The sequence below is a fragment of the Pleurodeles waltl genome, chromosome 9 (assembly GCF_031143425.1).
Source record: "Pleurodeles waltl isolate 20211129_DDA chromosome 9, aPleWal1.hap1.20221129, whole genome shotgun sequence".
In the NCBI taxonomy this organism is placed as follows: domain Eukaryota; kingdom Metazoa; phylum Chordata; class Amphibia; order Caudata; family Salamandridae; genus Pleurodeles; species Pleurodeles waltl.
The window spans coordinates 652893978-652905099 of NC_090448.1; the positions used below are offsets into that span (position 1 = coordinate 652893978).

At 44.3% G+C, this 11122-nt stretch overlaps 1 long non-coding RNA gene across 1 annotated transcript in view; it reads left to right on the forward strand.

The window, feature by feature from the left end:
* LOC138258695 (uncharacterized) overlaps positions 1-10770 on the forward strand; it is an 85932-nt gene extending 75162 nt beyond the window's left edge. The window contains exons 4-6 of the long non-coding RNA XR_011198506.1: positions 10056-10085; positions 10454-10483; positions 10743-10770. This is a non-coding gene — a long non-coding RNA (uncharacterized lncRNA). The remainder of the gene's footprint in view (positions 1-10055; positions 10086-10453; positions 10484-10742) is intronic.
* Positions 10771-11122: the final 352 nt, after the last annotated feature.

Here is an 11122-nt window from a genome sequence, read left to right on the forward strand (position 1 = left end):
AAGTAGAATTGAAGGTCCATGTACAATCATTCTGCAGCGAATGCACTGAATGAGTAGCTCTAGAATGCTATGCTTTAAGATCTAGAGCAGTTGATCAGAGGACTCCGATCCAACCGACTGCAGTGGGGAGTGTTTTCAGAAATAAACAGACAATCTTCTATTAAGTGATGCTGTGAATTATTTCCACAATACAACTATAGCAGTAAAGCAGAACATCAAAATATAATGAACTCAGCTTCTGGATTCAAATATGATTATGCTGATATTCAGAAGGAGGGGTAAACCAGTAGCGTGGATATTTGTGATGGTTCATATTGGGTACAGATGACACTATGATGTGGACAAATGCTTGGAATTTAAAATCAAGGGCATTGATGAGTTGCTACCTATCATGGCTTCAGATTTCAATAGAAAAATTGTTTGAAAAGCTCAGTTCTAGAATTAACACGAAAATTCTGGATTCCTGGTGGTTGATAACATCTCATTCTATAAGTTAGGAGAAAAATGACGTTTTACTGAACACTTCTAGGGGAGATAATCATCTAGGGCCAGATGTATGACCTTTTGTTTTGCTACTCGCAATTTGCGATCAATTTGGGAATCTCAAATTGTGAGTCACAAAGCAGTGTTGAGTACACTGTTTTCGATTCCCAATGGTGTCATCATTATTCATTATGCATTTTGCGACCCCATTGGGAATGGCTGCACTCACAGGGATGGTGGCCTGCTGGGGACAGCAGAACACCATGTCTGTGACTGCATTTTAAATAAAGCATTTTCTATTTTTTGAAATACAGCCCTTTATCCTTCAAGGAAAATGAGATGCATTTCAAACAAAAAAATGAAAAGTTTTCTTTTCATTTTTTCAGAGCAGGCAGTGGTCCGTGGGACCACTACTGGCTCTGAAAAAATATTTGTGCTTCCATTCACAAAGGGGAAGGGACCCATGGGGACACCTTCCTGTTTGCGAATGGGTTAGGACCAATTTGAAATTGGTATTAACTGCAATTATTTTGCAATCGCATTCACGGTCGCAAAACAATCATACATACCTTTCAGATTCGTTATTAGGAAGGGATGCCCTGAGCATGCCCCTTCCTAATACAGAATTGCAAAACCCAAATTGCGATTCAGTAACAAGTTACTAAATCGCAATTTGAGCTTTGTACATCCCCAAAAAGATTTTTATAGTCACAAACGGGTCTGTATATCGGCCCATTTGCGAATGGAACAGTGCTTTGTACATGTGGCCCCTAGTCTCTGCTGTGCAAAAATGATGCAGTTTCCCATACCTGAAATCCATAGCCCCTCATTAAGAGTGGTGTGTTTCACAGGTGCTTGGGGCAAGAAAACAGTGCACAGGGTAAATAGAGCTCTATGGAGCGCATGGGGTGTGCCTTGACCTCCAAGTGTCAATGACCAACACTGTATATATTACAGCCTGCACATGCATCCTCATAGCGTCCCAGACTCGAATTTCTGAAGGCGCGTGATAGGTAGGGAAAATACATATCTGCATTCCTGTCAGCCACTTACTGTTTTACCCAGCGCCCTAGCTCTCCTTTCCATTAGTGTATTGTGCCTGGGTGTGGTCAGCATCTGCTGGTTTATAGCTGAAAGCATCTGGCATTGGTCAAGGTATATACAAATAGAGTTGCAAGATAGTTCCAGCTTTTGAGAAAGTGGATTATTAGTTGGAGAGGAAGCGAGTCCTCATCAAGTAATAATGCCACAAGTCTGAATTAGATCCAGGAAGGTCTCAATAATTTAAACTTGAGCTCAACCCTTGGTAACTGTAAGCAAAGAGCAGACAGGCGTAACGTAGAAGAAATTAGTAAAGCATTTATCAGTGTTGAAACTGTTAAAAAGTAGAAAACACAACACAATAAAAATCCTACTCTTATAAAAACAGAGAAGATGTTAAAGAGCAAATAGACTAAAAGAATGACAAAAATTGGATAAAGGGAAATGAAGATATGATTTTTCAAAGTTTACGTGTTTCTAGTGCCAAAAAGCACAAAGCACCAACTGCAGTTATGCGGTCTCGCTAGACTGGGTTAAAGTAAAAAAATATGTCTGACTGAGATTAAGCACAGGTTGGATACAAGGGCCAGGTTTGCTCCGGTGGAAAGTTATACCTTCTGACTTAGTCTCTGGTATGGAAATCAAAGAACCTCAGCTCTGCAGGTCAACAGGCTGTGGCCAAGATAGGTCCCACAAGACCAAATAGCCGTCACGCAAAGTCCTGGTGAAGCTGTTGACTTTTGGCAGGAAAGCTCGGAGCCAGAGAAATTAGAAATTTACATTGAGGGAAGGTCCCTCGCTAACCATATACTTTTGGCATCTTCTCCCAGTGAAGAGTTTAACTTTTGGACTTAGAAACTGTTTTTGAAGTCACACTTCTTTCAGTGGGACTAACCAGCAAGTTTAGTTAGCCAATGGTTCTTTTTGGGAAACGTTTGGAAAAAGCTTCTAAGTGTCTAGTTTTGAAGTTGTTGATGGGGAGAGAGTCCAATATTCAGCAGACAAGGGTAGAGTATCTTTTGGCACCATTTAGTGTTTAGGACTCTGTCTCCCAGAAGCTGGCAACACAGTCCAGTGCAAATCAAGTTGGAACTGTTCAGCTGGGCTCAGCAGAGTATTGGGCTTTTTGCAGCTTTTTTTTAAGCTTCACAGGAGGTTAGCCAACTTATCCTTGAACATCACTCTTCAAACCAGGACACATGTAGGGGCAGGTCCAGCCATTGAGGTTTCTCTCCACAGGTTATAGTAGGAGCAGTTATCTTTCTGAAGCTCATGGTTAAGCAAGAGTAGCCCTTCTCCTGTCTTCCACAGGTCCAGAGTTGTTCTGAAGAAGGTGCCAAGGGATATCACTTTTTTCCTGACACCAGGGTGTGGGTGGAAGTAACTCCCTAACCAATAGGATAAACGTTCACAGGGGCAACCCTACCCACTTTGACATTGTTTCCTGATGATTTAACTCTACTTTCCCACATTGCCCTGCTCTGCCAAAATGCAACATGGCAGAACCTTTTTTCCCCTGTTTAGACTTCTGGGCACACCCTTGAAGTGTGTTCAGAGAAATGAAACACTTACCCAGGAAACCAGATCTGGAACAGGTTTTCCACCCACTGTGATTGGCCCTACTCTAGCAACTTGCCCGGTGGCAAGCTAACTGTGAGTCACAGCTCCCTGTGACAGGGGATGCCCTTTGGAGCTTGAGCAGTTGTGGGTACATCACCTAGGCTATCCTGTCAGGATGAGGCCATATCTTCCAGCTAACATCCATTTGTTCCCTTTCCCAAAGAGCCTTTCACACCACTCAGCAGGCTGCCAGGTGACATTTTGAGATTATCTCTGATGAGGCTTCAGGAGTCTTTCGGCAAAAAAAAACACCAACTTTCTAAAAGTGGTATTTTCAAAAAAGTAATTTAAAATCTCACATTAACATCATATTGGATTTTTTAATTCCTGCCAATTTGAGTCCCTCAACCACTGATCCAGCTATTTACAAACTGAAGTTATGCATTACATAGTGCTATAATGTAACCCAGTGCTTTTCTATGAGAGAACCAGCCTTGCCACAGTGAAAAATTACTTTGAGGATTCCTCACTGCTGGGACATGTAAAACTTAAGTACACATGTCATCATTTTTTAAATACCATGGGGCATATTTATACTCCGTTTGCGCCGAATTTGCGTCGTTTTTTTCAACGCAAATTCGACGCAAAACTAACTCCATATTTATACTTTGGCGTTAGACGCGTCTAGCGCCAAAGTTCATGGAGTCAGCGTCATTTTTTTGCTTGAACATCTTCCTTGCGTTAATGAGATGCAAGGTAGGCGTTCCCGTCTTAAAAAATGACTCCCAGGCATGTGCGTGGTATTTATACTCCTGGGCAAAAATGACACCCGGGAGTGGGCGGGGCAAAAAACCCCGCATTTGCGCCTCTTTTTAACGCCTGGGTCAGGGCAGGCGTTAAGGGACCTGTGGGCTCAGAATGAGCCCAGAGGTGCCCTCCCCTGCCCCCAGGGACACCCCCTGCCACCCTTGCCCACCCCAGGAGGACACCCAAGGATGGAGGGACCCATCCCAGGGAAGAGAAGGTAAGTTGTGGTAAGTATTTTTGTAAATTTTTTATGTGGCATAGGGGGGCCTGATTTGTGCCCCCCTACATGCCACTATGCCCAAAGACCATGCCCAGGGGACAGAAGTCACCTGGGCATGGCCATTGGGCAAGGGGGCATGACTCCTGTCTTTGCTAAGACAGGAGTCATGTTAATGGCGTCTGGGCGCCCAAAAAAAATGGCGCAAATCGGGTTAAGACGATTTTTTTGCCTCAGCCTGACTTGCCCCATTTTGGGACGCCCAAACGCCATTTTTCCCTACGCCGGCGCTGCCTGGTGTACGTCGTTTTTTTTCACGCACACCTGGCAGCGCCGGTCGGCTAACGCCGGCTAACGCCATTCAATAAATACGGCGCCCGCATGGCGCTTCAGAATGGCGTTAGCCGGCGCTAATTTTTTTGGCGCAAAACTGCGTTAGCGCAGTTTTGCGTCAAAAAGTATAAATATGGCCCCATGAATCCTGCCCTAGGGGCCTATCTCATGGGGTACTTAGTTATTAAAAAAGAAGGTATAGGCCTTCCAAAAGCTTTATTTTGCCAGTTCGAATTTACAGTTCTAACACTGCACACTCATCCTGTAGGTCTGATGACATGATTTGCCTTTGTCAATTTAGTGGTGGCACAATAAGTGCTGCAGTCCATTAGTGACATTTATTTTATAGTCCGTGGGTATACTCAGAATACCACATGACAGAGACTTAGAGGCAAGTTAAATATGCCAACCAGGGATTAGACAAATTTTCATGTTTTTAGGGTCAGAGAACATACACTGGGGAGCACCACCTGTCTTCAGAGTCTATACACCATCTATAAAATCTAGCAAAAGGTGAGGGGGTAACTATGTTAAAAAGGCATTTCCTTACACAGCTTCTGTGTCTCAGCCCTGGAAGATTAATTCTCTATGTTCAGGAGAGTGTTTGAACTTTAAATGTAGCACATGTTTTGGTTTGACCTTGCTTTATGCCAATGCCCACAAGAGAATAAATGCATGCTGCCTAGAGCCAGGTTTTGTATTTTATCGGAACTTTGCAGAGTCTGTACGCCAACCACAAACGGGACTCTGCTGTTGTTGTTTTTCTTCCAAGAGAAGCAATTTTGTTCCATTTTATTCCAGGAAAAAATTAACCTATACTGCATGAATGAAGGAGAACAGCAGGCTCCTGCTCATGAAAATAAAGAGTATGTCCCAGTGGACTGAATTTTGATTTTGTGCCGAACATTTCGGAAAGTGAGATAGCTCTAGTCTGACGATCCAGCTTAGCTGGCCAGAACCAAATCAAAAGCCATATATGTAACAAAAAAGGTAGAGGACACTCAATCATTATTCTTCACTGCTTACTGGCCGTTCCTCACTTTGTGGGAGCTTGTCTCTGCCACTCCAGACCCAGAATGGCACTGTACTCTCCACTTTTGCCAAGACATTGGGGTAGTGTGCATCTGGATATCACCATTCACCCTGTATAGGAGCCATCATAATTTTGTTTTGTAGCATTTATTACTAAAGATTTGCAAAGGTTATTGAGGCATATTTGGATGATAGCTGAGAATCCCAATTTTAAAGTCTTAACTAGTGAATCTTCAAGACTGATGGGAGTCCTCATGCCCATGGTACTCATTGGAAATGAAAAGATTGACGAATGTGAGACTAACATTTGGTACCCTTGGTGGCATACCTTAGTATGCTAGCTCCAGTTCTGCCCCATTAATTATCATGTATTGACTTGAGACTGTGAAGCAGTTGGTAATCAAACTTATCACATCCTGAAGTACCCCCTCCAATGGCGCCCTACTGTAGGAAAGTACCATCTTGCCTGGCATGTTACCCCCATTTTTACTGTATGCATGTTTGTTTTTGCCTGTGTCACTGGGATCCTGCTAGCCAGGACCACAGTGCTCATAAAGTATGCCTGGTATGTGTTCCCTGTGTGGTGCCTAACTGTATCACTGAGGCTCTGCTAACCAGAACCTCAGTATTTATGCTCTCTCTGCTTTTAAAATTGTCACTGCAGGCTAGTGACTAATTTTACCAATTCTGATTGGCACACTGGAACACCCTTATAATTCCCTAGTATATGGTACCTAGGTGCCCAGGGTATTGGGGTTCCAGGAGATCCCTATGGGCAGCAGCATTTCTTTTGCCACCCATAGGGAGCTCAGACAATTCTTACACAGGACTGCCACCGCAGCCTGAGTGAACTAACGTCCATGTTATTTAACAGCCATTTTACACTGCACTTAAGTAACTTATAAGTCTCCTATATGTCTAACCTTCACTTAGTGAAGGTTAGGTGCAAAGTTACTTAGTGTGAGTGCATCCTGGCACTAGCCAAGGTGCCCCACATGGTTCAGGGCAAATTCCCCGGACTTTGTGAGTGCAGGGATACCATTACACGTGTGCACTACATATAGCTCAATACCTATGTGTAGCGTCACCATGGTAACTCCGAACATGGCCATGTATCATGTCTAGGATCATGGAATTGTCACCCCAATACCATTCTGGTATTGAGGGGACAATTCCATGCATCCCCGGGGCTCCAGCATAGAGCCTGGGCACTGCCAAACTAACTTTCTGGGGTTTTCTCTGCAGCTACCGCTGCTGCCAACCCTCAGACAGGTTTCTGCCCCTCTGGGGCCTGGGCAGCCCAGTCCCAGGAAGGCAGAACAAAGGATTTCCTCTGAGAGAGGGTGTTACACCCTCTCCCTTTGGAAATAGGTGTGAAGGGCCTGAGAGGAGTAGCCTCTCCTGGCCTCTGGAAATGCTTTGAAGGGCACAGATGGTGCTCTCCTTGCATAAACCAGTCTACACCGGTTCAGGGATCCCCCAACCCTGATCTGGTGCGAAACTGGACAAAGGAAAGGGGAGTGACCTCTCCCCTGACCAGCACCTCCCAGGGGAGGTGCCTAGAGCTCCTCCAGTGTGTCCCAGACCTCTGCCACCTTGGATGCAGAGGTGTGAGGGCACAATGGACAGTTCTGAGTGGCCAGTGCCAGCAGGTGACATCAGAGACCCCTCCTGATAGGTTCTTACCTTTCTCTGTAGCCAATCCTCCTCTGAGGGCTATTTAGGGTCTCTCCTGTGGGTATCTCACCAGATAACGAATGCAAGAGCTCATCAGAGTTCCTCTGCACTTCCCTCTTCTACTTCTGCCAGGGATCGATCGCTGACTGCTCCAGGTCGCCTGCAAAACCGCAACAAAGTAGCAAGAAGACTACCAGCAACATTGTAGCGCCTCATCCTGCCGGCTTTCTCGACTGTTTCCTGGTGGTGCATGCTCTGAGGGCTGTCTGCCTTCACCCTGCACTGGAAGCCAAGAAGAAATCTCCCGTGGGTCAAACCGAATCTTCCCCCTGCCAACGCAGGCACCAAACTTCTGCATCACCGGTCCTCTGGGTCCCCTCTCATCCTGACGAGCGTGGTCCCTGGAACACAGGAGCTGGGTCCAAGTGTCCCCGACAGTCCAGTGGCCCTTCTGTCCAAATTTGGTGGAGGCAAGTCCTTGCCTCCCCACGGCAGACAGTAATCCTGTGTACTGCGTGAACTGCAGCTGCTAGGGCTTCTGTGCACTTTTGCAAGACTTCCTTTGTGCACATCCTAGCCCAGTTCCCCAGCACTCCGTCCTGCATTGCCCAACTCACTGAGTTGGACTCCGACTTCGTGGGACCCTCTTTTGTTGTGCTGAGATAACCGTCATGCTCAGATCTTCTGAACGCCTGTTCAGGTGCTTCTGCGGATGCTGCCTTCTTCTGCGTGGCATCTCCGTGTTGCTGAGTGCCCCCTCTGTCTCCTCCTCCAAGGAGCGACCTCCTGGTCCTTCCTGGGCCCTGTCAGCACCCAAAGTCCTCACCCGCGACTCTTGAAGCTAGCAAGGCTTGTTTGCGGTCTTCCTGCGTGGAAACAAATCTGCATCCTCCAGCACACCGTGGGACATCTTCTGACCAAAGGATAAGTTCCTGGCAACTTCCGTTGTTGCAGAATCTTCAGCTTCTTCCACCCGGAGGCAGCCCTTTTGCACCTTCATCCGGGGTTTAGTGGGCTCCTGCCTCCCCCCGGACTCTTGCATGACTCCTGGACTTGGTCCCCTTCCTTTACAGGTCCTCAGGTCCAGGAATCCGTCTTCAGTGCTTTACAGTCAGTTGTTGTCCTTGCAGAATCCCCTATCTCAACTTTACTGTGTTTCTGGGGTAGTAGGGTAACTTTACTCCTACTTTTCAGGTTCTTGGAGTGGGGTATCTTGGACACCCTTAGTGTTTTCTTAAACTCCCAACAACCTTTTACAAACTACACTAGGCCTGGGGTCCATTCATGGTTCGCATTCCACTTTTGGTAGTATATGGTTTGTGTTGACCCAGGCCTATTTTTCCCTATTGCATTCCATTGTGTTCTAGAGTGTTTGCACTACTTTTCAAACTATTTGCTTACCTGATTTTAGTTTGTGTGTGTATATTTTGTGTATATTACTTACCTCCTAAGGGAGTATATCCTCTGAGATACTTTTGGTATATTGTCACTACAATAAAGTACCTTTATTTTTAGTAACTCTGAGTATTGTGTAGTCTTATGATATAGTGCTAAGTGATATAAGTGGTATAGTAGGAGCCTTGCATGTCTCCTAGTTCAGACTAAGCTGCTCTGCTATACCACCTCTATCAGCCTAAACTGCTAGAACACCCCTAATCTAATAATAAGGCATAACTGTACTTGGCACAAGGTGTAAGTACCACAAGGTACCCACTATAAGCCAGGCCAGCCTCCTACACCTACATCATAAATGCCAGATCATTGTTACCCAGGTTAGTGTGACATTAAGATGTTTTGTGAGTTGATCTTTGGCACCCTACACACTATCATGGAATTGGATGAAATACCTATTTAAATAAGAGTGGTGAGTTTTGTGCTCCGGAAACCTAGCAACAGAGGCCCTCCTGAGTTATCCTTCTATGAAACATTTGTAGATAGCAAACCTATCATAGTCAATGTTATACACTGTTGCGTTCTGTTTAGCTAAAGCAGAAGGAAATATGGGTAGATGGGCCAGCCATGATAGGATGACTGTGGAAGACAGGATGGGTTATGAGAAGGGAATGGAAGGAGAGGATGATGGGGGATGATAATGCAACAGCAATGAAGAAGGGGGTGAAGATGCAATGATGTGGTGATGATAGGTAATGGAGACAAAAATGAACATGGGGAGTTGTGATTATGATATGAAGGAAGAAGCGATTAGGAGAATGGAGCAAAGATGGAGAGTGAGCTCACAGAGCTGGATGATGAGGAGTGAGAACCTGTTATTGGGGAGCGTGAATGAACTGGAGAAGCAAGTGAGTGGCATGGGGCACATGAGGAACGAGACTATTAAAGTCTGATTTTGCCAAAACCTAAAGGAATAGTAATGGGATAATGTAGTCTTCAGTGAAGATTAGTTTGATTGACAGTGCATACAATCAATGTCAAAGGTTGGAAAACTACACAAGAGCCGGTGACCATGGGGGACGGTCCCTAAACCCTATCTGTCTGTTCTACCTATGTGAGTATCTACAGTTTAATGTATTGATATTGTAAGGTCTCTCAGAAATCTAAAGATGTAAGCTAATAAAAAGAGAAGAATATTCCATCAGCATTCTGAATATGCCCAGGATAAAGCTTCTCAATATCTGCATTATTTTGGCGTTATTTACATTTCCACAGTGTAGATTCTAAAATTCTACATTAAGGTGATGTACATTCCTATTTTGCACAACCCCAGGATGAACACTTTTGTGGTGCACATTGCAGTAGTGCACACACCTTTGATGCATGTTCAGTCGATAGGTGCAGATAACCTTAGAATAGATTACAATACATACAGGCTATGTTATGATGCACATTCATGAGGTGATTATCTCTGCATCCACCCCTCATAATAAGTTGTTTCTTCCTTCCTTAGTGGTGATGCTGTTGCTGTCTCTCCTTCACTGTAAGTTGTTATCAGTTCAATACCCAGTAATTGATTTTCCATTCTATAAAAGTGTGCTCCTTCGTTTATTTAAAGTGAACTAGATGATGAAATTCTGTAATTTGAATTAGGACCATGGTTGTGCTTGTTTCAGTCTTACTGAGCATACAGATGGGTGTTCCCAAGGTGTAGATTCACATTTACATTGCCTACTGTGTATATTCCTAAAATGTGCAGTAAGTGTTGTTCCTTCACAAGTTGTAGAATACCAGTCCCATGGTGTACATTGCTATGCTGTGGTGTACAAACTGTTATTATTGATACGCATGGTAGAGACCCCCATGGTGTGCATTCCTCCACATTCACTATGCTTTGTTTTTTTTTCCTAGTGGAGATACTCCTGCGTGCTCACCATCCCTGTAAGTCCTAAGTTAAATTTTGCATAGTTAATTTCTTACTGTATAACATTAACTTTCATTCTAATAAAAAAAAATGTTGGACTCCCTAGTTTGCTGATATCCAGTCTATAGAGACTTCCATTGTGTCGATTTTCTTGTGTCCATGCTTACAGTGTGTTGTGTATTTGACATGCATTGTTTCGATGTAGATCCACACTTGTAGAATTATATGACTGACACTGCTATTCAGCTGCAGTACATTATGTGTTTTCTTTCCCAGGGATGATTCTTCTTCTGACTCTCTGCTCGAGTGAGTTTTAATTTGTTGAATATACTATTGCTTTATCATACATTAGCCATATTGCTATTTCTGTATGTTGTTCATTGTAAGTGGATGTTTTCTGTTTATAGAATCCCTTAGCACGGATTCCCTTTGGGTGTAGTTCTGTCATGCAGAGATATGATGTAGATTCACAGGCTAGAGATTACAATTGCTAGATTCCCACAATACATATTTGCATGGTGTACGTATCAATTCTGTGCATTTCCAAGGTGGAAATGTTAGTGGTGTACATCCCCCTGGTGTACAAACAGCGTAAATTCCTAAGTGAATATGTTCATGATGGGGTGTGCATTTCTGAAGAGTGTGATCCGATACTG